The 21,116-nt window shown below is 38.8% G+C and overlaps 1 protein-coding gene and 1 long non-coding RNA gene across 2 annotated transcripts in view; one reads left to right on the plus strand and one right to left on the minus strand.

The window, feature by feature from the left end:
• LOC122481407 (sodium channel protein type 1 subunit alpha) overlaps positions 1–5,277 on the minus strand; it is a 150,571-nt gene extending 145,294 nt beyond the window's left edge. The window contains exon 1 of the mRNA XM_043576942.1: positions 5,143–5,277. The gene's annotated coding sequence lies outside the window, so the exon portion shown is untranslated. The remainder of the gene's footprint in view (positions 1–5,142) is intronic.
• Positions 5,278–5,295: 18 nt separating this feature from the next.
• LOC122481410 overlaps positions 5,296–21,116 on the plus strand; it is a 57,203-nt gene continuing 41,382 nt past the window's right edge. The window contains exon 1 of the long non-coding RNA XR_006296847.1: positions 5,296–5,660. This is a non-coding gene — a long non-coding RNA (uncharacterized LOC122481410). The remainder of the gene's footprint in view (positions 5,661–21,116) is intronic.

A 21,116-nucleotide genomic window follows, 5' to 3' on the forward strand; every position in this document is an offset into this window, starting at 1 on the left:
TAGTGTTATGTAAAGTATGAAATATAAAGGAACTAGATAGCAATGATAATTATTCAATATCCACTCACCAAATATTTACTGAGACTCAGTATATGCTCAGTGCTCTGCCATATACAGAGGCACAGCAGTGAGAAGAGATGGTCTGTTGTTATAGCTCCACTTTTTCTCGTGAAGATCGAGCAGATGGCTGGGTCAGTGCAGTAACTCTGCTAAAACTCAAGTTTAGGTTAAATTGAATTCAGTGTCATCTCTTAAAAAGGGGAATAACCCCATCCTTTTGGAGATTTTGAGAGCATTAAGTGATATAATAAATGTTACCATTGCTTGTATAATAAATGGTGTGTTGAGGGGAGCACGGGTGGCTCAGTTGGTTAAGCATCTGACATTGGCTCAGGCCATGATCTCACGGTTTGTGGGTTCAAGCCCCGCATTGGGCTCTGTGCTGACAGCTCAGAGCCTGGAGCCTGCTTTGGATTCTGTGTCTCCCTCTCTCTCTGCCACTCCCCCACTCGTGCTCTGTCTCTCTGTCTCAAAAATAAACATTTAATTAAATTTAAAAAAATTAATGATGTGTTGAAGTCATTCCATAAGTACTTTAGTAATACATATAAAAATAATTAATTAAGTGTATTTACAAATAAATGTATGATAAGTCCAGGAAAATGTATTAATCCTAGCAACTAAAGCAAAGAATTGGTAACACATATCAGCCATTATGCTCTCTGAATTACTCTAGAGGAGGAAGACTCTTGAAATAAGTCTTTATCAAAAAACACTTACAAGTTATATTTGCCAGTGTGTTCAAATTACATACACTAGTGAGTCTTGCTGTATGGAAGAGTGGGAACAGAAGTAGATTTGGCATCTGAAGATCTTGAATTTTATTTTCTTATCTGTAAAATGATAATGGTGGTGGGACCTACCTTATAGGGTTGCTGTGGGTTTCAGAAAGGATTATGTCTATACAATTACATGGAAATACAAATGTAATCATTCAAATATAAGCTATTATTTTTGATTAATCAACATATAGCTACCTGATACATTTTTTATATCCAGGTTTTAGATTAAGTCCCTTAATTCACAAATATCCTAGGACACTATCTGAATTTATAGTACAGTGTCCTGAAAAGACTTTCTAACACTTGGGAAAAAATATGTGTTTATGCATGCGTGTGTGTGTGTGTGTGTCTGTGGGTGTGTGCGTGTGTGTGGGTGTGTGGTGTGGTGTGGCTTACCTGTTTTTTCCATGCATATCAATTTCAGAAAATGTCTGGACTGAATGGCTGAACTGTTTGAGGCAGATATAATTTAAAATTCTGAGACTCTAGCATGCAAATGTGTAATCTGAAGGGCCAAGAGCTATTACTCAGTATGACTTTTAAAGACATATAAATGAAGTTAAGTTTCTGTTCCAGCCCCATGATTTTATGATTTTATGCTTATGTAATATGACCCCAACTGCCTTCCATGAAGGGAAGATGGTTCTAAACTGGAAACCCTTGATCTTCTAAGCTCTTTGATGAGTCTGGGATTTAAATATGGAATAAGAGCTGCAGAAAGTTGGACTGCTGTGGACACTAGAAGAATGTGGGGATTTCAGAACATCTTGTGGGAAGGGCATGAGGCATAGAGTTGGGAGAGAAAGAGGAGAAATGAGGGGAAGAACCCAAATCCGTATTGAAATCTATCAAACCCAAAGATGTTTGGTATAGAAACATCTCTGGTAGAAACTCGTGACAAAAACAATCTAGGTCACTTTTTAAGCATGACGAGGTAGCATACATGGAACCAGGACTCCAGGGCACAGAGGGTGATGCTAGATTTTAAGTCCCTGAGAAGTTGAAGAAGAGTTTGGGACTTTCACACACTGTGGATCAGTAGGTATTTGAGCAAACTATACCTGGATTTTCAAGAGGGCAAAGAGGCCTCAGCTGACACATGGGTTACACAAGAGAGACATATATACCTATTTATTTTATTAAGTTTGAACCTGCCTGTTTCCAAAAGGAGAAATAATGCATTTATTGTACTACTTAGTATAATAGAACTTTACATAGGGGAGCTGACCTAGGCCAATGATTCTCAAACGTGGGGAGGGGATGGGGTGAGAAGGAGGAGGTGGGAGGGGCAACTCTTCCCCCAGAGGAAATGTGTTGATATCTAGAAAAGAAATTCTTTTTTTTTGAGTGACAGAGAGAGTATGCACAAGCAGGGAAGGGGGTAGAGGGAAAGAGGGGTGGAAGAAGAGAGAGAGAATCCCAAGCTGGCTCTCCACACTCAGTACAGATCCTGATGTGGGGTTCAATCCCACAACCCTGGGATCATGACCTGAGCCAAAATCGATAGTTGAATGCTCAATTGACTGAGCCACCAAGGAGCCCATAGAAATATTTTTGATTGTCACAATTAAGGGTTGCCGGTGATACCTTGTGGGCAGAGGACAGGGATGTTGTGCCATACTATATGATGTACAGAACAGACCCCACAACAAAGACTATCTGACCCCAACGTCAATTGTGTGGAGCTGAGAAGCCCTGACGTGTGCCAACCTAATATTCTACAAATGAAAGATTGAACATCAGAGAGGGTCAGTGACAGGTGCCAAGTCACACAGTGAGCAAGAAGGACCTGCTTCCTGAAGAGACAGAGGAGATAGGTCCTTCACTGTTTTCCCACCACACCGTGTAACTTCTAAAAGCTAAAAATGGAATTGCTGGAAAATTAAGCTTCTTACGGACAAATTTAGGCTGAAGACGTACTAAATACTTGCATAAATCCTTAAAACAGATACCACTTACCTTGAGAAATCTGGGCCGCCAGAAAAATAGAGAATTCAGTTCTGTAATATATATTCGACTGTTGGTAGTAAAAACTATTTTCATGATATTTAACCAAAGTACTGCCCAGCATCGTGGTTCTCAAACTTCAGCATCCTTCACAGTCACCCGGAGGGCTGCGGCTCCCCCCTCCCTGAGACTCTGCATTTCTAACAAGCTCCCACGTATGCCTGTGCTGCTGCTGCTCAGAAGACTGCACTTTGAGAACCGCTGGCCCAGCATTCGGTAGGTCCTCAGTCAAGGTTGGCTTAATACTGTAGGTATTTAAAAATATAATCTCACTAAAAATATGATCTCATTTTGGCACAGATTAATGAATAACGCTAATTCACACTTAGAGGAAAATAATCTACAGAAGGCAGAACCAAAACTAACTTTAGACCTCATTTAACTCATCTCTTCTACTTTAGAAATGAAGAAATTAATATAAATTATTTAAGCTTCATTAACAGAAAAAAGAATGTGTTAGAAAATAGCCAATAAAAGCAGTCTTAAATAAAAATCATTCATAGACGTCTGAATGCTGGCAGTGTTATCTTAAAGATATATGAACTCAACGATTGTAAGTATGACTAAATATGCATGCATTATTTTTAACGTTTTGTTTGTGAGGAATATTCTAGGCACCAAACTTGAGTAAAACCTGGTCTGATGGGGTTCTTATGCCAAGCTAAGTCTATGGGGAAAATGCCTATTGACATCAGTAATATAAAATCAGGCCCTGAGGGACCATAACTGTCTCTTCAAATTATTTGGGAAAACATGTCCATGTTTAATCAATTAAATATAGCATAAAATGGTAAGCAACATAATCCCATCTTAGAGCATCAATGTGCTACTGTTAATCATGATTAATGAAGTGAAAGGTGCCCTGCAGGAAATTCATTTTGGTAACGTTCATTTTCATTCCTTTAATTCAAGAAAATTAGGGGAGCCTGGGTGGCGCAGTCGGTTGGGCGTCCGACTTCAGCCAGGTCACGATCTCGCGGTCCGGTCCGTGAGTTCGAGCCCCGCGTTGGGCTCTGGGCTGATGGCTCAGAGCCTGGAGCCTGCTTCCGATTCTGTGTCTCCCTCTCTCTCTGCCCCTCCCCCATTCATGCTCTGTCTCTCTCTGTCTCAAAAATAAATAAAACATTAAAAAAAAAATTTTTAAAAAATAAAAAAAAGAAAATTAATGCCAGAAATTTCAGATACTTAAAAACTACCTGTTTGCCTAGTGACTGTGCTGTCATTAACCCACCCCATGCCAGTCCTCGCTTAATGGACGCTGAAGATTCAGGTTCTCATTTACCTCTTTAACATCATGAGACACTTTACACAGCCTTTATTTTCCTAACTCATGACATCCCGTCCAAGACACTGAACTTCTCTTGCCAAGGGCATACAGGAAGCCAAATCTTCTCAAATGTGCCGTGTCTGTCTTCAACATTTTAAATACACACCTATCTTTTAAATTAGGTGCCATCTGTTATATCATGACCTCGGGTTGAATCTTATTAAAATTCCTTGCCAGTATCACTTCGCTGCTGCAGTCTTCCCCTGCCACTTCTCCAGGCTTTTCTGCAGCATTCAATAAGAGCCTGTTATTTTAACTAATTCCCATAGCAGGACACAGCGTGAGAGTCTCAAACAGAATCAACGCTATACGGTTTCTAATTTTACTCATAGAGTGAATAACTTTCCATGTCAAACCTGGGATCATGCCTCCAAGTCCCCGAGACACAGCGCAGTTTGAACCGGGGAAGCTAACCCAACATCATTCAGTGCTAGTATCAAATGGCGCTTTTACTGCAGGATTCACCTTGGAACTAAGTAGACAGGATTTATTATTTGTTGAAGTCACATAACTGCCAGGTTCTGCAGGCTTCCTTCTTATATTATCACAAACAATCACAGCCGAAGACAAATACAGGAAAACATAGAGCTTATTTACAAGGGAAGCAAATTTGCCATCAGACAAGGGCAACGTAACAGCCAAGAACTGCAGTAAATCTCTTAGAGCTAATAGCGCTCTCCTGTAACACCTCCCAGCAAATGGATTGTACTCAGAGTTTAAACAGCCAAATCAACATTCATTCCTCGATGGCTAGAGATGATGCTTCATAAGCAAATCCTAATTTATGATTCATTTGCTCTTTAAGGGTCTCAAAGCTAGGATTGCTTCAAGACTTCCTATGCTCATTCAAGCATGCTGACAAAACTGGCATCCCTTAGTAATTTCTCTCTGCACCTCTCAGCATGGCTGACAGGCATCTGCCAACACTATAGCATATAAACCACTGAATCATGCAAAAATATTTACCCCCAAAAGATGTAGTAAAAGCTCAGCTTCCTCCAGCTTCCATAGCCCCTGAAGTGTTAATCTGAAAGAACAGTTCCATGAGTTTTCACAGGCCAGCAGTCTGTCTCCTACACTTGACCTAGACAGCCTTACATAACGAAGCGTCGGGGCTGGGGAGCTCGCTGAATGTCATCACCAGCAAGAGTAAGAAGTATTGGCAGCAGCAGGCAGGCGGGCAGGCTGGGAGTTTGCATGGGAATCATGAAATCTTGTCTTTCTCTTTTGAAATGTTTTGGAAGGAGAGTTAAGAATAGCTCCGAAACTGGTCTTGTTGTTTTTGTGGGAAGAATGACCAGAAGCATAAAAGCTGCATTTTCCAGTGAGTGCAGGACACCTCTTGGTGTTTGCAATAAACCTAACAGAATGAACTGCTATCTAAAAGTACTGTGCCATGACACCTAAAATGAAGGGAATGGGAAAGCAAAGTAATGGCTCAAAGGCTGCTACCGAGAGCTTTTGTCTACCTTTAACTCATTGTGGTGAGTATAGGGGAATATGTGTATATATCATAGGAGTAAGAGTTGGAGGTTGGAGGTTTGTAGGATAACTAAAAGATTTGTAAGGAGTGTTTATGTTCCTTGAAGATAGTTTTGCAAGCAAGACAATAGCATCTTTAATCTTGTTTTATCAAATTCAGAAGGGGGTGGGTTAAATTGGTTGTGCTTAATGCATTTCAATTTCAGGTATTTTCATGAAAGTAATAGGAAAATCAGGTACCTCTCTGTGGTGGTTTGCAGATAACTGTCAGATGTGTTAATTACTTCCATTGTCGATACTAAGAAGATAGGAATTTCAGCATTCAGGTTTTGTATACAATGAATCTTTTTTTAGACTTTGAAAGCGATTTCTCAGAATGGGGCAAGAAGATCACTGTGCTTTTAAGTAAGCTGTGTTAGGCTCACTCCTAGATATCTGGAGGATACTTTTAAGCAGCAAATTAAAAACAATGTACTCTCCATCTAATTTTCATTCAATTATCTCAAGCGTGTGCAATACAAGTTACGTTTTTAAGAGCAAGAAATAATAAAACCAGTCTTATATTCTGATCCTGAGTACAATGATATGATACTATTAATATAAGATGATAGTATATTGTTTAATTATATATAAAATTGTGGTTTGATATGGGATATGGGCTAAGATATAATTTCCGAGGCAACAGAAATAGAGAAGCCATGCATCATTTAAAAATAATATTAATGTGCTGCTTTTAGCTGGGAAACTTATCTGCTAATGCATCACACTGAGAATAGAGCAGGGAAATAAGAGAATTTTAGGTCTACGAAACAACACAGTGATCTAATTCCACCCCATTATTTAACCCTTAAGGACACTGAGATAGAAGTTAAATGATGTGCTTAAGGTGGCTCAGAAGAAGAGGTGAGTGGAAAGTGGTTTTCCTGATCCTCACTGGTATTTTGTCTACCATATTATAGCGAATAATTGTCCTTTAGTACTGGTGTAAAGGCCTGATGTAAAATTATTTTTTTAATTATAGAAATGACAGAAAACAAAGTGGAGTAGCACTAAATACCTGCTTTATAGATAGCAGTAGTCTGATTTTAGAAAAATCAATCCCCTCAGTGGATGGAATGAGAAATTTTATTCAATTATTTCTCACAAGTGTAATGAACATATTAAAACAACATTTAATTAAATTTTCAAATTATGAAATAGTATTCTGAACATTTGGCAATGGACACTACATTGGTAGTTCAGATCTTTTTATTTTGTTAATGTCGATCGTGAAGCTAGACTTAGCTCTCTTTTGGAGAGCTAATGTACATGAAATAAACAACCCATAGAAAGCAAAGAATTGGAAAATAGAATGTTTTAAAAAATAATTTGTCTTCTTACTTTCAAGTACAATGAGCTCTTATAGTAAGGCAGGTTTTTTTTTTTTTTTCATCCTTGCATCCCTGACCCCAGCACGGTGCTTCCTGGAAACCTCAATAAATGTTTACTAAATGAATAAATGGAAGGGTGAAATGCATTCATGATGATCCATATGTGAGAGTTGCATATGTTACTGCCAGGTAGAGTCCCTTGGAGTCATTTTAAAGAATGTATAAAAATGATTCATGAGTATATCAGCTTAATAGTCACCAAAGTAAACAAATGCTTCTGAAATACTTGTTTGGAAACTGTTCTTATTAAAAAAAAATAGCATTCCCCTTACAATCTAATTGGATCAGCCTGGTATAAGTTTGACAGCTCCTAAGAGATAATCCAACTTTCACCAGGTTAACCAAATAGAGGATTTTTCTCAAGTGACATTAAGTTAAGTGACCTTAAGGTGAGACTTCACAGTCCTGGGAAAACCCATGGTCTTCCTTCCTCTTCACCATCCTTAGCATGTGGACTTCATCCTCTGATTTGTCACCTTGTGGTCTCAAAATGGCTGCCACTGCTCCAGCATCCAGCGTGTATTCCAGCCAGGAGGACAGGAAATGCAAAGGGCAAAAGGCAAACTCCAGCTGAATCAGCTCTTTCTCCAAGAGATTTCCCTATTGCCTAGAGATTGTGGCTTATGTCTTATGGGTCATAACTGTGAGAAATGGCACCCTTCCTGGTGAGGAGTCTGGAATAATTGTTTTTAGCTGAGTGCATTCCTCTCCCAATAGAGCTGGGGTTCTGTTCTTAAGGCAAATGAGGTTGCTTTCCCAGTATCCATTCTCCCTTAGCATATACTTTTGGTAATTCTGGTAAAATTCTAAAGCATTCAGCATGATCATTTAGTCTAAGTTGATTTATCTTCCAGAAGAAGCAAAAAGTTTCTCATTTTATGTCTAGATGTACAGAAAAAAATTATCCTACTTTTGCAATAGAACATTACTTGGGTAGCAATGGGTTTATAATTACACTAAGGTCAAATGGATGCAAAGAGAAAGCTGCAGGTAAACTTTTCAGAATGAAAAAAGAAAATAATTCCTTGTGACATTTCACCCCATATTCACCCCACAAATAAGGTTGTCTGAAGTAGTTTCTTTCTGAAAAGATTCTGGCTATAGAAGAATAAATGGGCACTGGATTGAAATTTCTGCATTTATTAAGTAAAATGGTGTCTCACTAATTTGGAATAGAGGCTTTTACTTTGTTTTTTTGTTTGTTTGTTTGTTTGTTTCAGTTCTGCCTATTGTCTTGCTGGAATTAGCTAGGCTGAAAAGCATGTGGCTCTTCCTGCTGGGCCATGAAAGGGATGTTCCAATTAGGTCACAAAAAATGATTCTCTGAACCAGAAGCTGTTCTTTATATTGGGACAAGGAATAATACGGACATCTTTAAAAGGACCTGAAACAAGATGGCCCCTCGAACAAAAAATTTCACTTGAAACTTACAGAAAATTCCTGGGCAGATTGAATTAGAAACTCTCTTATTTTAGGGAGGAAATGATGGCATTCTTTTTTTTTAATGTTTATTTATTTTGAGGGGGAGAGAGAGACTAACTGTGAGCAGGGGAGGCACAGAGAGAGAGGGAGACACAGAATTGGAAGCAGGTTCCAGGCTCTGAGCTGTCAGCACAGAGCCTGTCGTGGGGCTCTAACTCATGAACCATGAGATCATGACCTGGGCCAGAGTTGGACGCTTAACTGAATGAGCCACCCAGTCAAACCAAAATGATGGCATTCTTAGTTTCTATTAAACTCAACTTTTATATGGGAGATAGCTGACTTCTGAACCCAAGTCACAATCACCTTGAAATAACCTATTCAGAAAAAAATGGAATACAGCTGTAGCCTCTGCTATACTGAAAAGCCACATGGAACATTGTGTTCATTTCACTCTCTTAACAGGAGTAAATAGAGGAAATTCTTTGCAGAAAAGCAGACTATATCTAGCCTAACTGAAGATGGCAAATTAAAGTATATTTAGTACCTGGCAGGTATGAGTTCCACAAGTCACAAACTCAGGGGAGAGCAAAAGTGCAAATATCTTCATTTTCTTATAAATTAATTTCTAATGTCCCATTTTCTAATGGTAGAAAATTTAATCATTTCTAGGTCAGCTCAATTGCTTTAGTACTTTTTCAGTTATCTCGGGTTTAGCTTAGTGAGATTTTTGTCTTTGCCCTTCATATTAATTAGACTAACCCTAGCCTCAGCAACAATATACCCTCAAGTCTTGGTGGCTTAGCACAATTAGATTGTATTTCTTACTCATGAAAAGTTCTGTGTGGTTGTTCCTAGTTGGCAGGTGGCCTTCCATGTGATCATTTATGGATCCTGGATCCTTCTGTTTTGTGGCTCCTCTTGCCTCTAGGTACTTAAGTCAGCCAACAGATGGAGAAAGACATTGTGAGAATTATACCTACCTCTTCAGCCCAGAAATGACACACATGACTGACATTTATTTATTTATTTATTTAAAATATTTATTTATTTTTGAGAGAGAGGGGGAGTGAGAGAGAGAGGGAGGGGCAGAAAGAGAGGGATACAGAATCCGAAACAGGCTTCAAACTGTCAGTGCAAAGCCCAACGTGGGGCTTGAACTCACGAACGGTGAGATCATGACCTGGGCTAAGTTGGATACTCAACTGACTGGGCCACCCAGGTGTCCCCTGACTGCCTTATACTCAAACGGTGAGAAATGGTCATGTAGCTCCACCTAGATGCAATGGAAGGCTGAGAAACATTGTCCCTAGCTGGGCAGCCACTTCTCAAAAGCGAGCATAAGTTTTGTGGTCACCAAGCTACCTCTGTCTACCTTTCATCTCTGCAGTTAATCATGTAAATAATATATCATCTCTGGCCAATTATTATGTTTTGGGATTAGAGAACTGAGGATTGAATGGGTAGGAGGAGAGGATAGCTCTCCTGTGTTAATGACTGATCATATTTTGCACCTGAAAATGGGATCACATCCTTTTTTGCCTATCCAGAGATCAGAGAAACTTTAGTATAGATTTTCAAATTCTTACATTGTAGCACCTGGAATTCAGGTCCATGATTTTAGAATACCCCACATTACAGCAGTTCCACATGCCATGAGAAACATGGCTGATCTATACGAACCTTGAAAGGTTGGTTTCTGAACTCATTCTGATCATATCGTCCAGCAAATGCTTGGATATCACTTGGGTATTTCAGGCAGGATGGAGGAAGGCACAGGAAGAAAGGAGTTGAACCTTTTTATCAAAAAAGCAACATTTTCAGAAACTCTTCAGCAGACTTCCTCCTGGGTCTCATTGGCCAGAATTGTTAAATGCCCACTCATAGGAATAAGGGAGGAGGCTGGGAAAAATAGCTTTCAAGTTGGACCAATGGAGGTTTCAAACAAAATTGGGGTTCTCTTCATAAGGAAAAAGGGGGAAGGGAATAACAATTGTCTGTCTCAACATTAATAGGCCAACTAATCGGCTTGTTTACATTTCCCAGAGGGCTTAGTGTCAGTGGTGTGTGTGCATGAGAGAGACAGGTTGATTGATACTGTGGTGTTGAGGATCAACCCCTAGGCAATCCAGAGACTGTTTTCATTTAAAATGGTTCTGCAACTTAGTGGCTAATGAACCAGGATGTTTGTAGATTGATCATTTTGCCTTTCCATATTTTTCAGTCTTGGATTCTCTTCTGAACTTGCTAGGGCATATTCAAAGTAGGTGTTCTATTTAAACTGGGAAGAAGCAACCTTTAAAAAAAGCTCTCTCTTCTCCTTCCCAGCTGCCTCTCTTCATTAAAGACACACACACACACACACACACACACACACACTCCAGAATTTCTAAGTTTTTGAGTAAAAAGGAGAATCATCTAGTTCAGAGTATGTGTGTAGATGGGAGGATGAGAAAAGATGGGTGCCTGGAAGGAAGGAGGGGCCAAGTGTTCAGTAAGTTGCTCTTTTGGGTGTTTCCTTTTATCCAAGTTGGTTTCCCCCAAGTTGAGTCTAAGAATGTGCAAACCTTGTTCATTGTCCAATGTGTTAGATTATTTCTAATATAGCCCTAAAGGGCTGGCACCACTGCTCTGTCTTCTCTTTTCCAGGACCCCCATATTCTATTTCTCATCAGTCTCCACCGTAAAGGCATAGTAAAGCCATACTCAGGAATTCCCTTCTAGATCTATGAACAATTAGACCAATTCAAAAGAAACAGTGGAGCCTAGGTGGCTCAGTTGGTTTAGTGTCTAACTTCGGCTCGGGTCATGATCTCACAGTCTGTCCCCCGTCAGGCTCTGTGCTGATAGCTCAGAGCCTGGAGCCTGCTTTGGATTCTGTGTTTCTGTCGCTCTCTGACCTTCACCTGCTCACACTCTGTCTCTCTTTCAAAAATAAATAACTTTAAAAAAAATTAAAAAAGAAAAAAGAAACAATTTACTTCCCACCCACTTATTTGGCCAACGTTCCAGTCTCATTGAATTGCTTGCAGATATGAGCAACCTTCATACTATTTCCTGCCTCTGTGAATTCATGGAGACTGTTCTCTCCATTGGGATCACTCATCTCCGGTCACCCCAACAACCCCTGCCTTTGCCATCCCATCCTCACTCCTTCCCTGTCATCAGTGAAACCTGTTAGGTTTAGGTTTAAGGTTTTGTTTTTGTTTTTGTTTTTTGTTTTTAATAGCATTTCCTGATCCCTTCACCCCCCCCCCCACCCCACTCAAATGGGAATTATTTTTGCTTGTTGAGATGTTACCATGACTCAGAAAGCCCTGGTGTGTTTATATTACACTTTCTTAAACATATTTGCTTTTATACCATCTTCCTCAAATAACTGGTTAACTATTTAAAAACCAAGACCGTGTTTTATTCATCTTTGAATTTCTCACACCTAAAATGGAGACTGTTTGGGACACAGTATGCATTCAATAACTATTCCTTGCAAAAAAAAAAAACCGAGATTACTAAAACAATGAAGATCAACCCATCTGCTTTAAGAAAGCCAAGCATACACAAATATGGATTTATTAAACACTAGGAATAATGACATATCCTATAAAAAGGTGCTTAATTTGTTAAGAAAGGACCAAATTTTCACTGAAAATGTCATTTAATAGTTGTCTTTACAATTCAGTTTTTCCACAAAAAATCTCTTTCTTTTTTTTTCAGTTTAATTATTTTTAAGGGAGAGTGAGTGAGCATGAGTGGAGGAGGGGCAGGGAGAAAGGAGACAGAATCCCAAGCAAGCTTCACACTGTCAGCACAGAGCCCGGTGAGGGGCTTGAACTCACTAACTGCTAGATATGACTTGAGCCGAAATCAAGAGTGGGTCACTTAATGGACTAAGCCACCCAGGTATCCTCCAGATCTATTTCTTTTAATTTTAAGGTTTTTTTTTTTTAATTTTTTTTTAACGTTTTTATTTATTTTTGAGACAGAGAGAGACAGAGCATGAACAGGGGAGGGTCAGCAAGAGGGAGACACAGAATCTGAAACAGGCTCCAGGCTCTGAGCTGTCAGCACAGAGCCCGACGCGGGGCTTGAACTCACAGACCGCGAGATCATGACCTGAGCCGAAGTCGGCCGCTTAACCGACTGAGCCACCCAGGCGCCCCAAGGTTTTTTTTTAATGTTTATTTATTTATTTTGAGAGAGAGGAGTAGAAAGAGAGGGAGAGAGAGAATCCCAAGCAGATTCTACACTCAGCTCAGAGCCTGACACAGGCCTCTATCTCACAACTGTGAGATAATGCATGATCTGAGCTGAAACCAAGAGTCAGATGCCTAACTGACTGAGCCACCCAGGTGCCTCCAAAAATCTATTTTTTAAAATAAGCAATATCTGTATTTCAAAAATCCAATTGCAAGCAATGGCTTGACTTTAAAAAAAATGATAATCTGGTTATTATAGCAGTTCTACTTTGTTCTCTACATATTTTGTTAAATCCACATGTTGGATATAAAAAATACTCCCTTCTTTTGAGAAACTAGACACTGGTAGACTATTTCAAAAAATTACAGAAATGTTACCTGTTATTAACAGGGTATAAACTTACTATTTTTTCCCTATATTACATGTTTTAGTTACCCCAAACTCTCACAGTTGGTCTATCATTTTATTCTCATAATATGCTTGTGATAGGTGTTAGATTTCACCACCTATCCTACCTCTCCTTTTATTAAAAAAAGACAGAGAAAAAATGCCCACAACTCTTTCCAGATCTCACAGTTAGTTTGCTGACCCTTCTTTTCTAATTAAGTAATTCACTTTTGGAATTTATGTTTTCTTAGTGTGGGCCTCTGTTCTGCTCAGTGTGCTTGGTAAAATTTGTTGTGGATCTGCAAATCAAGCAGTCAACACACACACTTGGTGCCGTCCTTTATTGCTTCTGCAAAGTCCTCAGACAATTTTAGTCAGATTTCCAAATTACGCTATTGTATTTGGAGCCCAGCTTTAGAAACCCTGTCTTCAAATGGCAAGCGTGGGCCCCCTCATACATTCGGATGTGAAAAATCTGATACAGGGAGCTCTAAACCAGCAGAGCTCTCTCTGCCGAAGGCCAGAATTTCCCTGGAGGTAGAGGATTAAGATATAGATGCTGAACTGGGTACCCAGACCCATTTGTTCCTTTCACCTCATCTCTTTTTCACCCCTCAACTTTTCCAGTTGGAGAAAGACTTGCCTGAGGCCACATACCTAGCTGTCTCTATGGCTTGGTCAACACGCAGGTTTTCTTGACTAGGGTCACATAAGCGAAGAATCAAGTATCGAAATGAATAATAAAAGCCCGGTTTTGTTTTTGTAGATATAGCTGGATTATAAAAAATTCAAAGTGTATTCCATTTAGCAAAACCTCTAAACATGTTCTGCATAGTGACGTTATATATGCTAAGTCATCTTCTTGCCATTTTATAAATGGAGAAGTTGATGAGAATGTTGAACTAATGACAGATAAATGTGGATCATAATTTACATTTGTAAGAATGTGCTTAATACTTGGCAAAGCACATTCATGTATTTGATCCCCTAGAGACCTGGATCCTCACTGGATCCATGTGAGGTCTGCAAGGCCACCACTGACCTGAGCGAGGCCTCTACTGAGATGAGTCCGGGATGCATCCTGAGTCTTGGAGCTCTGCACACAATGCTCTGTGTGGCACTTCCTACTGTAGGAATCTACTAGCCAAGTAGAAGGCTACATGGGTGTGAGGTGAAAAGTGTGGGTGAGGAATGTCCAATCCTAACCCCAAACCTGCCACAGAGAATCTCTGTTACCATTCAGACCTCCATGTGGGCTTTTGGAGGAGAGAGGTTCAGGAATTCAGAGAGGGGCTCAGACTTGTGAAATCCAGTGATGAAAAGATCTTCAGAAATGCCAAGCTCTGTTATTACTCTGAGTAACAATTAGTCCCCAAATGATTTTTATTTTGGGGAAGAAAATCTCAGAAGTGATTAGTCAACTAGTTGCACAGCTGCAAATGTCTTCAGATTGGAAAACATTGCCCTCTTTTCAGAGGACAGGCAACAAGGTTCCAAATGCAAGCAAATTTTGCATATACAAAAAACTACTCCATCAGCAAGTTTAATTAGGTAGAAAAAAGTTTGCCTCTGATTCCATTATAAATCGACCAATCATAGGATTTGGAGGTTGGAAGAAACCCCAGTTTTGCTATTGCCCCACATGGCTAGCTTGGCAAATACAGAAGGCAGATAAAATTTGATTTTGATTAGGGCTCTAAAAGAAAAAAATATTTCTATTCTTGTACACAATGTATCTTTACTAATATGAGACATCTTTAAAAATGTAGTATATTAATAGTTTGATAGTTAATCTTTGAGCCCTAATGAATTATTAGTTTTCAATAAATAACATTTAATATATATTAATGAATATTAAAAACACTCTCTGTAATCCTGGTTCCCTAGCATTCAGGGCAAATTTTATAGGGGAAAAATGGCAATTATAATGCCTCTCTCATACGACTGTTGTAAATTTCAGTGGCAAAATACTTGTTAGTCACCGAGCCTGTGTTGAGTTAATAAAGTTCACTTCTATCTTTCTTGTTTCCCTCACATAAAGATGGGAATTTTGATCTCTGGTCAGCCAAAGGAAGACTATTTTTAGCCACTAACCCTTCAGATTAAACTAAATTGGAAAGCTTCTCTTTGGGCTTCTTTTTTTAAAGTTCATTTTTATTCTCACTTGTCTGTAACAGGAAAGGTGGGGCTGGGAGGGTCCCTTCTTCATAGAGAAACCTTGCGTTCAGTATGTGTGCTAATCAATGACCCACTGATGATTGCATTTTTAAAGTATCCTTGCTTCTGATGTACTTAGCCATTTGCTGTATTCACTCTAGCTATTAGCAAGGAATATTTATTGACTCCCCTACCCACACCTATCTTTTAGGACATACAGCTAAATCCTTTTGGAATGTTTATGGTCTGGGGAATATATGATGATATTATACTGTATGATTGGTGCTGAGGGCTGGAAATTTTAAGCACTTTGGAATTCAAATAACAAGATCACTTCCTCTGGGGGTGTAAGATATCTTCTTGGGGAAAGTGGGATTTGGATAGAGAAGTGGAGGGGGTGGATTTCATAGAGAAGAGTATGGAGAGGGTGGAGTGGTTAATCCTTCTTGAAAGAAAAAGGGAAAGAGAGGAATATTCCAGAAAAAAGGAATAGGCCAGTTTATCTAGGGCCTGAGGGATTGTGCATTATCATGATTAATCACAGGAACAGTTGCCAAGCTTTCATTATAAAAATATTCTCTAGGAGAATTCATCAAGTTCTATTGCCTATTAATTTCTGTTGATGCATTTTATTTAGCATCTTCAATGACTGAAGACACTTTTTAAAAAAAGAAATGAAGGCAATAAGATGAAGCTCATTAGATAAATGATTTATGTGTGATATTTTAAAACTAAGCAATGTCTTTGCCCCACGAAAATTATGAGTCTTTACTTTTAATATGTTTGCAGTATCCTTGGAGTGTCTAAATTTATGACTTAACATTTTTACTTAGTACATATCAGTAGATAGTGTTTTATCATCTTAAATTTACCATTTATCAAGAAATTATGAAACAAGGCAAGGTAATGCCGTGGCACATGTTTTGATTTGGAACTTTAAAAAATTTGGTTTACAGTCTTACTTATACCATTAAAATTCTCTTTTCTTGTATGACCTTGAATATATTTCCCATCTGTGAATCTGTGTAATCATGTACAAAATAACCGAGACTAAATTTAAATGCATTTGAATCCCTTCAAGTTTTAAAATTGTGTATTTTATATATATATAAAATACACACATATATATTTTAAAACTACAATACTCTTTTACTTTTATCTTTTTTAAAAACCACATTCATGAGAATAGAATTTGCAGAGTTCAAATGGTTTTTTTCCTAGGTAGCAAAAAAATTTTTCAAGGGCTACATAGCAGCTTTTAGCAGCTTACTGTCAAAACCAACATCCTAAAGAAACTTAATGACATAAAGCAAGATTTTAAAAGGTCTTTCTGCTCCTGGTTGGTGAGGCTTGTGAGGAATTCTGAAATGTGTGTAATTTAACATTCATTACAGCACTTCATGAGGCTCTAAAGTTCCAAAATATATCTACCCATACACTTGACCTAAGTGACTTTTTTTCTAAAGTTTATTTATTTTTGAGAGAGAGACAGAGCGCAAGTAGGGGAGGGACAGAGAGAGAAGGAGACACGGAATCTGAAGCAGGCTCCAGCCTCTGAGCTGTCAGCACAGAGCCTGACACTGGACTCGAACTCAAGAGCAGTGAGACCATGACCTGAGCCAAAGTCGGCCGTTTAACTGACTGAGCCACCTGGTGCCCCTGACCTAAATGACTTTTTATGGAAGATAAGAATATACTCAAGCCTCACCACTGAAACTGGTGAGGGATGCCACCCTTATGAAGAATGGAAGGTGGAAAATATTCCATCTTGAGAATATATCCTCAGGAAGCCAACAACGAATGAGTGGTTGCCCCACTTATGAGTATAGCTAAGAGGTCCCTCTAGTAAAATAACTCTCTTTATCAATTTTCTAGCAAGAAGACTGAGCTCCTTCTCTTTGAGCCTGTGTGTGTTAGAGAGGACACTTGCTTGTATCAACAAGCACAGACCATTGATTGAACATTGCTAATGCATCTCTACCAAGAGAAGCCATGTGGGGATTATCAGAACCCCTGCAGGAAAGCCCATGACAGACTTCTGCATAGTTGTAGTTTCTTACAGCCCTGAGAAAATATTTCAGATATTTTCATAAGCCTGGGTCCTATGTGGGCATGTAATTCTAGCTACACATAAATAAATAACATCAGTGCTAATAGTACATACACTTTGTGTTGTGAGGTAATTTTGTCCTAAATGCCTATTGCTATACATTTTTAATTCCCTTCAGAATAAATAGAAGCTTTTCTTTACAAAGTGGTTAATGAAAGATTAGGCCCTTTTCTTCTGGCTTTCTGTTTGGTGAAAACAAATGTGTACATCTTTTTAAAGTTTGAGAACATAGGACACCCTCTATTCCCCAAAGCAGATTTGAATTTTCTAGCTTTACTTTTTAATATTTAAAATGTTTAATGTTTATTTATTTAGAGAGAGAGAGAGAGAGAGCATGAGCCGGGGGGGGGGGGGCAGAGAGAGAGGGAGACACAGAATCTGAAGCAGGCCCCAGGCTCTGAGCTGTCAGCATAGATCCCAACATGGGGCTCCAACTCATGAATCACGAGATCATGACTTGAGCTGAAGTCGGACACTAAACTGACTGAGCCACCCAGGTGTCCCTACTTTTTAATATTTAAAGGTTAATATATTATATAAACCAAAATAAAACTATGATTATTAAAAACTATGATTCACAATAAACCTATATTACATGATTATTTGAAGTTTGCCATGGTATAGTGTAAAAATCACAGTAGGGGCACCTGGGTGTCTCCATTGGTTGAGTGATTCTTGATTTCAGTTCAGATCATAATCCCAGGGTCATGGGATAGAGCCCTGCATTGGGGTCCTTGCTGAACATAGAGTCTGCTTAAGATTCTCTCTCCCTCTGCCCCCTTTCCTTCTTTCTCTCTCTCTCTCTCTCAAAATAAAAAAAAATTAGTAAAACACAGGAAGACCTGGATTGAGACTCTGGTCCTGTTAGTTAATAGTATGGTGACTTCTGGAAGCTGCTCAAATTTTCTGAGCCTTTGCTCTCACCTATTAAATGGGGATGATAATTTGAAACCATAGGGTTGTAAAGTAAAATAATGAGATAATGTGTTTGGCACATAAAAGGTGTTCAAAAAATACTCCTCTTCTTCTCCACTAACCTCCTTAATCATGCTGAAAGTACAGGGCAGGAATTTGATGAACGCTTCACTGAAAAAGAAAAATCAAGAACTCATGATTTTATTTCTGGCCTTCTGTTTTTCTCACTTTATACATTTCCCTGAGTTATCTTGATCTATTTGTTGGCCACAATTACCACCTCTATGCTGATGGCCTCCATGTTTCTATTTGTGGTTCGAATCACTTTCCTGTATGTCTATATACCTTTTATACATGCCTCTGTTAAACTCACTTTAAAGTCTACATCTCCAAAATTGAGTTTAGTATCTCCCTCTTACCATTAAAAAATACAATAGCCATTAAACAGTTGGCTTTTCTTGCTTTGTTTCCTATCAAGAGTGCCCAAGCTTGAAATCTGGGTTACAGCTTGGACTTTTCCCTAAATTCTTCACACCCAATCACTACGTCCCATCCCTTCTACTTCCAGAATATCTTTCAGATTCATCTACAACTCTCCACTCTTACCGTTACTACCCTGCTTCAGACCATCATCATCTATTACCTGAATTTTTGCAACCAACTTTCAGCTGGTCTCTCTGCTTATAGTCATGCTTCCCTCCAATCTGTTGCCCATAATGCAGACAGAAAGACCTTTCTAAATCTACTGCATATTGTGTCTCTTCCATTCTTAGAACACAGGCTTATCACCATTCTAATGCAGCTTACATGATGTATCCTTAACATGCTTTATTCACAATGGGGTGCACTCTCTAGACCTCCTTGAGGACCCAAGCATTCATTACAGTGTTACAGCCAACTGCTCTCAGTTATGTCCCTCCTTGGGACTTCCCTCAGCTGAAGAAAGCTTACTTGTACAAGGTTAAACCCTTCCTAGGGCAGCCTGCTTCCAGTGACAGTTCCACTCATAGGTATGAAATTATTCCACCCCTGATCCCAGTCAGAGAAAATTCTAAAGATCCATCCCAATTTAAGAACTCCCTGTGGGATTGGCTGAAGATGTTGTTTTGATTATATTACAGCCCAACTTCTTCCCTGAACACAGAGACAGAAGTTGAGCAGTAGACTGCCTTCACTGCTTCATAGGTGTTGATATTGAAAGTTCTCCCAATAAACTTCCTGCATGAAAACCTCGACCTCTGAGTCTAGTTCCCAAAGAACCCAACCTTTGACACAAGGGTCTCTTATGGACTATTTAACATTTCAGCCTCTTCCCTTTGCATTCTAATTTCAGTTCTTCAAATATGTAGTGCTATACCTTTAGTACTTGTCCTTTCCTCCAGGCTCTCTCTTCCCTCGGTCTTTGGGTCATTGCTTAAAGTGTCACTTCTTTCAGGAGGCTTTTCTGATGCAGATTCTAGTTAAGTGCATTCTCTTTATGTTTTCCTGGTGGTTCCTTCCTCTTAGCACTTACCACTACCATGTTGTATTATTATAGCCCATGACCATGTCTAGTCTATATTATTGATCAGCTATAGGCTCTGTAAGGAAAGGGAATTATGCACCATTGTATCCTCATTCATTTCACAGTGCTTGGCTTATGGTAGTCTCTTGGTACAGAGTACAGAGACTCTTTTGGTACAGAGTACCAGAATTCCCTCCACTGTTAGAAGTTATCATTAATAGCCTTAGAATTTATAAGTAGCCTATACACTGTTGACAATCTCTTATTTCTAAGTTGAAAACAGAAAATAATAATTCTAGTCAGAAGTTATCATTAATTTTCTTAGAATGTACAAGTAGCCTACATACTGTTGACAATCTCTTATTTCTAAATTGAAAACAGAAAATTATAACTTCTAATCTAGAATTTAATAATAACTTCACTATTATTAAATCTCTCATTGAGATAGGAGAAAAGAATATTGAAATCTGGTAGGTTCTTATAAAGCATGTTAGTAACAACAAGTTATTTTCTAAAGTTCCAATGTTATCCTTGTTTTTTTAAATACTTGGGGACATTGCAGGTGTCAGTGGGAAATCTGCACATAATTATATATTTATTCCCAATGAAATATCAAAGAGATGAACTTGTAGTGAGACTATTACAGGGATCTAAAGGGAACCTGAGGGAAGCTGTGTCATAGGTCCACCTCTCACATAAGAACTTTGCTTAGGGTGTGGACTTGTTCATGAAAAGACATTGACCTTCCAATCTATACATTTGATTGTGAAGGTGTAAGAATTTGCTCTTAACCAACATTCCAGAATGTTCACATTTTAGACCCTTGTTAGAAACTGTAACATCAAACTCTGTATTTGTACTCTTATAAAAGTTCTAGAAGTTGAGTTTATAGAGGATACTTTGATGGCATGCAGTTCAGTCTTCTCAGTTTTCCTAGACCTCATTATTGCATAAACAGAGAGCTTTACTCTGAGGCGATATTGGTTTTTTAAAAGTCAACTACAGAAACTAGAAGCACACAGTGGTCACATTCTAGAGAGGTCCGCTGCAGGTTTCATTTGATCATGATCCTATCATTTTCACTGAGGTAGAATCCTAACAGGCTGTGGTTGAAAGCACTGCAGTGTCTGTTAATAGTCTGACCAAACGGTTGCAGCTTAAAATCAAAGATCATCTAAATATGTATCTTTTGAACAGAAGAGAAGAAAAAAAATTCAGTGAAAATTGGCTTCAAATTCAAGTTTAGAAAGCATTTTAAACAAGATTATGTAAGTCAAACTAAAAATGCATGCAAATCACTACCTAAGTACTGACTATGAAACTTAGCACATTCATT

The sequence above is a fragment of the Prionailurus bengalensis genome, chromosome C1 (genome assembly GCF_016509475.1).
Source record: "Prionailurus bengalensis isolate Pbe53 chromosome C1, Fcat_Pben_1.1_paternal_pri, whole genome shotgun sequence".
NCBI classification, from domain to species: Eukaryota; Metazoa; Chordata; class Mammalia; order Carnivora; family Felidae; genus Prionailurus; species Prionailurus bengalensis.